The following is a 6,703-nucleotide window of genomic DNA, read 5'->3' on the forward strand; positions in this document are numbered from 1 at the left end:
GTTTTGATATATTTTTATTTTATGAATAAATAATATTTTAATAATTGAATAATTTTTTTTTAATTTTAATTTTAATGCATACGTTTCTTATTTCCTGATTTCAATTAGTTAATTAATTTTATTAATTATTAGTTAATTAACTTTAATTAATCGAATTCTCTATATGAATTTTTCATAGAGAGAACAACATAGAATATGAGATATTAAAAAAGTGATATTTTACAAAGATTATCAGAAAATCAAAAAAAAATTTATTTATTTATTAATAAAAATATCGAATATAATGAACTATAGATTTCTATTTGATATCTTGTTAGAAAAAGATATATAAAATTTATTAATCTAATTGAAAATTGAACTAATTGAAAGATTTAAATAAAAATTAATAATGTATATTTTAAAAATATATATGTAATATGTAATAATCTGTTTATTTTAATATAAGGTGTTAAAATGATGACAAAACTGCGGCTTTCTAACAAAGATTACTATGAATTGCGACTTAAGTGTAAATTAACTAATATACAAAATGTTCTCTTCCTTTTTTCCTTATATAATATATATCATGTAAGATTATTTCAAAAATATTCCAATCTGTTAGAACATAGTATAATAAACTAATCTCCCGTTTTCTATTTTCATTATTCAAATTTCATCTTTATTGGAATTTATAATTTTTTTTTAAGGATTATAAATTAATTATTGATTATGAATTAATGATTATGAATTGGTAATTATGGTGAAATTAAATAACTGGTTTCTTCCTTGTTTCCTCTCTCTTTTGTAACACTTCCGCGCATTCTTTCAAAGATTACGAGTTCCATTATTGATGAAACTTAATATTATGTTATTAAAGGAATATAAAATTGTAAAACAAAATTATAATAAACATTAAAAAGATATTATTTTATTATAAGTTATTATAAGTTATTATAAGTTATCATGAATTACAATAATAAAAATTTCATATTGATTTATTATAAGAAAAATTTTTACAAATGATTTAAATTATTTACAAATAATGTAAAATAAATGTAAAATAAATATTATATGTATTTTATTTCATAAGAATATTTTAAAACGATTAATCGATTAATAAAATTATTTTTTATATTAATAAAAAAATCCTGAGATCATTTTTAGATATTTATATAAAAATTTATTTATTTTTATGTAAAAGATATAATTCTTAAAATTAAATAAATTTTATTTTTACAATTATAATTATCAATAGAACAATACCGTTTTAATTAATAAATTCCTTTTTTTTCTTTTTTATTTTTCTTTTTCTTTTCTCTTTCATTTAAAATCAAATGCTACTTATCAATTCTAATTATATCATTTATTTTGAATTGATTGCACTTCATTTCATTTTTTTTTTAAAAATAAAATCACAATATTCGAAGATAAATTAATTAATTATATATAATTATAATAAGATATAATTAATTTATATCTTATGAAAAATAATTAAAATCACAGAATTATTAAGATTCATGCTGAATTCGTGAAAGTTTGATACATTCCAGAAATTATTCCATTAAAATAATTTTATGAAAATATGAAAATAAGTATTCATTATTATTAGATACAATTAATATTTTATAATCGAATTTTGAGATCAGAATTATTTTATTCTTAAGTATTTTATATCCATGATATGAACTTATGATATTCACAATAACTTAAATTAAAAGAAAAATGAACATGTATCAGTTCAAATTATCAATATCTAATATTAAATACTTATTCTTTGGAAAATTCTATTCTTCTTGATTCAAACAAAATGATTCTCGAAAATAAATTATTTAATGATATTTATTTTTATGATAATTATTTTTTGATAATATGTACATAATGTATAATGTAATTTAAAATGATGATAATGATATGCATAACATATTTAATTAATGTTCCCATAATAGTCACATAATTATTTCATTTTTTAATTATTTCATATTTTTCATGAAAGTTAAGTATTTTATTGAAACATTGAGAAGAATTAAAATGATAATAAGAATCGAAAGAATAAAAAACTTGAAGAAAAAAAATTATTGTAAAATTTTTGTTATTCATTCTTCACATATTATTTATAAAAAAAAACAATTTTATTAATATTCCAAAAACAAGTTGAATTTTCAATTCACTTACCTCACTAAAGATGATTAATTCTCGAATGTAAACAATTGAATTCTCTATTTTAGATACACTAAAGTTTTATTATTTGTTATAAAAATCAAAAATGATCAATTATTTTGGTATGTTTATGTTATATCAATGTTATGAACACAAAAATAATGAATAAAATTACATTAAATTACATTAAAAAATATCTAATATTAATCAACAATAGAGATCATAAGATTCACTAGAGTCACAATTAATTTTTCTTTGCTTCTTATTTTTCGAATATTTCTCTTTGTAAGTACAACTTTCTCGAATTTCTTCACCGAACACTTTTCTCTTTGCTTCACGAATCTAATCTTTTCTCTCAAGTAACTTTTTGCGCGCGAATTGCATTAAAACATATATATCAATAATTCGCGAAACATAATCGATGACGATAATAATGATAGTTTAAAATGAACAAAATTATTGATGGTTATCAAATTTTTAAAGAATCAGAAAATATTAACAATATATTAAAACACATTTCCACGGAAGTAAAATCTTCTCAACGTCCGATCGTCACACTGTCGAACACCTGACTGCCGTTGAACGCTTTAAGAAAAGAGATCAAATCCGAGTTACCGAGAAGAGTGGGGGAATCCATGAATTGGTAAGCCGCCTGTAAGTACAGAACTGGAAAGTTAATACTCGGATTAGCACAAGGGAAAATATAAAAGGAAATTTGTTTACATCACTTTTCTTCAGATTAAATATATTCTTATTTAGATGAATATATAAATGAAAATTTTGTAACATTATATTTTGTAACATATTTATTAAAAAATAATCGATCAAGATTCACATATTACTTTATGAAAATCTTCCTTTCAATTTTTATTTATTTCAAATATTTGAGATTATTTCAAATATAAGAGATTTCAAATATTTCAAATATTTATTTATTATAAATATTTTAAGAGAAAACAAAAATATTTTATTCTTATTTTCAAAGTTTATGAAAAATTTGATAATCTTTATTCCAAATCTTTATTATAGAAGAAATATATCTTTATTATAAAGTTTTTATTATATAAAAAAAGTTTTTATAAAATAAAAATAAACAAAAAATGAAAAATATATTTGAAAATTAATTTAAAAATCGAATTTGAAAATTCACTTATTATATGGATTCTTGACTATACATATATTATATTCAATCTCGATTTTTTTTCAAAAACAAGAATAAATAATAAAATTTTATTTTATATTTTTTACCTATTTTTATATATAGAATAATCTTCTATCGAATTCATTCGTATTCAAAATCAATTAATTTCATTTATATTTTTATATTATAAAAGTATACTTATATACTATATATATTTTTATACTTATATATTATATATACATATATATATTATATATATTATATATTACTTCTATACTAAAATTTTTGAATTGATTTATTTGTTTAATTATTTATTTAAACAAAGATTAGAATTATAAAATCATCTTTTGTATTATCAATTACAGCTGTATAAATTTAAATTTACATTCAAATTTGAATTTGAATTTCAATGTTCCCAATTCTAAATTATTTTGAAAATATTTAATTTTAAAAATATACATATTTTAAAAATTATTTTCGAAATTTTTGTTTTTGAAATAATTTAATACTTTGCATGGGAAGAAAAAATAAATAAGAATTATAAAAAATATACACAGAAAAATGAAAAGAATTTTTAGATTACTAATCCTTAGATATTGACATACTTGATAAATATACTTTTCTTTTATAATTTTATGATTCTAAGAATCCTTTATTATTTTTGTATCATTTCCAACATTACTAATTTTCTGAAGAATAAGATTGTAACATAATGGTTAAAATTAAAATTATATTTTAATAACTACATTACATATTAAAATTATTACATATATACATATATTATACATTACATACATAAATATTAAAACTACAATTATAAAATTACAAATAAGACAAAATATTTTATAAATATAAGTGAAGTATAGAATTCCATTTTCAATAAAATGATTTTATAAAATTTATATATAAATTAATATGAACTTCGAAATTAATTTCGAAATAATTTTGAAAACAACTTATGCTATGAAACTAATTAAAATTTTTCACTAAAATTTCATCAAATCAAGTATATGTTATGCAAAACAAGAGAAATCTATCTCTCAAATCAAATAATTAAATATAAAATTTTTTTAAATTATGATATGCAATATTTTTAATGATATAATAATTTGTATATATATATGAATATATGAATATTTATATATATGAATAATTAATTTTTATTTTCATATAAAACTTTATATTTAAAAATCTAAGAAAATTTTATTTTGCAATTTATTTAATAAATTATATCAGAATATTATCGATAATTCGATAATCTATATCGTTAAAATGTCATTAAGACTCAGTACATATAAACGACAGATAATTATTTAGAAAGCAAACATTACTAATCCGCAGAAACATCAATTTTGATGTTTTTTGAAAATTGAAATCCAAACCGATCGATTTGAAATTTGGAAAAATGATGAAAAAGAATGAAAATTTAATTTTAGATATTTATTATTTTTTGAAATATTAATAAAAAACTTTCAATACAATATATTGAAAATTACGAATACAAATATTAGTAATATATTGAATATTGCTTATCCAAATATTATTAATAATTTTTATAGCAATAATTTTTATTAATAGTAGTTATATTTGAACATTAATAACAATATAATGTCTACTTTGGCTTCATATCTAGAATGTTTCATTATTTTAAAATATATTTTTAATATATATTATTTTATTATTTAATATATATTTTAAGTATATATATTTGATTTATCAAATATTACGATATCAAATAATAAGTAGTAAATAAAAGTAGAAAAAAATTAGGACAAAATCATTTGATATAAAGATATAGCATTATTATAATTTTGGATATATTTCGAATAAAAGCGATCATGTGATATTAGATTAAAATTTAAAAATGATCTTTATAAAGAGAAATAATATCTTTTATAGATATTTTTAATAGAAATACTATTGTTTCTATAAAATATCTATAAATTTGTAAATCATTTAATATGCAAAATATATATAACGAGTGAACCAGTTAAAAATCCACTTCCTTATAGATTTTAATGAGCATTACTTTCAATTTTAATTCTCATAGCTTAAGTAAAAAAATCTGTGAAATACAAAAGTAAAATATAAATTAATCCTTGGATAAAATTATATACAATAATTGAGTACCAAATTTTATAATGTATGCTTTACATTGCAAATTCTTTTACATCATTTTAAATATATAAATTAGATTATAATTTAGACAATACAAATAAAGTTATCTGAGAATGAAATTAAAAATTAAAATAAAACACTCTTCAATTTTTTTAAAGCCTGACAAGAAAGATACTTTCGAAATAAGCAAATAAAACAAAATTATAATAAATATATGTAAATATATTGTCTGTATATAGTATATTATATATATATATATATATATATATAATATTTTTATTATATTTATATTATATTTTATTATATATATATATAATAAATAATATATTAAAAATAAATAAATTTTTTATTTTTTCTTATTTTCGCTTTAATGTGTTTATTCTTATCTTATTAAATGTAGAGTTACCGAAAATTGTAATAACACATTGATGTACATATATATTAACAGAAAAGACTAAGAAAAAATAAACGTATTAATTATAATAATTATTTATAATTTATTATAATAATCGATAAGTTATTGATATCTTAATGATATATCATTATATTGAATATCAATAATTATCTTTAATAATAATTAATATTATTAATAATTATCGATAATCTTATGTTAATCTAATCTTGTTATCTTATGCATATCTCATAATCATATTGTTAATTTAATCATATCTCTATAATTGATTTCCAATAAATCCAATGAATCAAGATCAATATTTTTTATTGTCACATAAAAAATCTCAACGACTTATGAAAAATATATATATATATACAATGTTATATATATTATATAGTATATACTATATTATATATACTATATAGTATTTTGAATATAACTCAATATTAGCTACAAAAATATGCAATAAAAAATACAAGCTTCTATCTAAAAATATAATTCTGATTTTCATAAAATTATAGATTATTTCAAGGTCAAATAACAAGATCACTATGTAAGTTATTATACATTTCTCGATACTAATTTCGACTATATATCTTACATTTGCATTCAAGTTTGAAACATTTTTTTCTAATATTTATGGAAATAATTAATAGATAAACATTATATTAATAGATATTATATATATATATTAATAGATATATATATTAATAGATAAAATAGAGATATTGTATTTTATGCAAATTTAGATAACTATTTGTAATTCAAATTATATAATAAATTAAAATTAAAAATCACTAATAATTCTGTTTTATATATAAATATGTTAAATATGTAAAAATATAATGTGTATAGAGCAAAATTTTATTAACAAAATATCATTTTAGAAGAAGATAAAATCATTAAGTTAAATC

The 6,703-nt window shown here is 17.1% G+C and overlaps 1 protein-coding gene across 1 annotated transcript in view; it reads right to left on the bottom strand.

Annotated features, from left to right (window-relative positions):
• The window catches only part of LOC102673909 (ABC transporter G family member 20-like), a 47,650-nt gene extending 44,955 nt beyond the window's left edge, over positions 1 to 2,695 (bottom strand). Inside the window, exon 1 of the mRNA XM_006617518.2 lies at positions 2,152 to 2,695. The gene's annotated coding sequence lies outside the window, so the exon portion shown is untranslated. The remainder of the gene's footprint in view (positions 1 to 2,151) is intronic.
• Between the last annotated feature and the right edge of the window lie 4,008 nt (positions 2,696 to 6,703).

Source organism: Apis dorsata, unplaced genomic scaffold (assembly GCF_000469605.1).
Source record: "Apis dorsata unplaced genomic scaffold, Apis dorsata 1.3 scaffold_311, whole genome shotgun sequence".
NCBI lineage: Eukaryota > Metazoa > Arthropoda > Insecta > Hymenoptera > Apidae > Apis > Apis dorsata.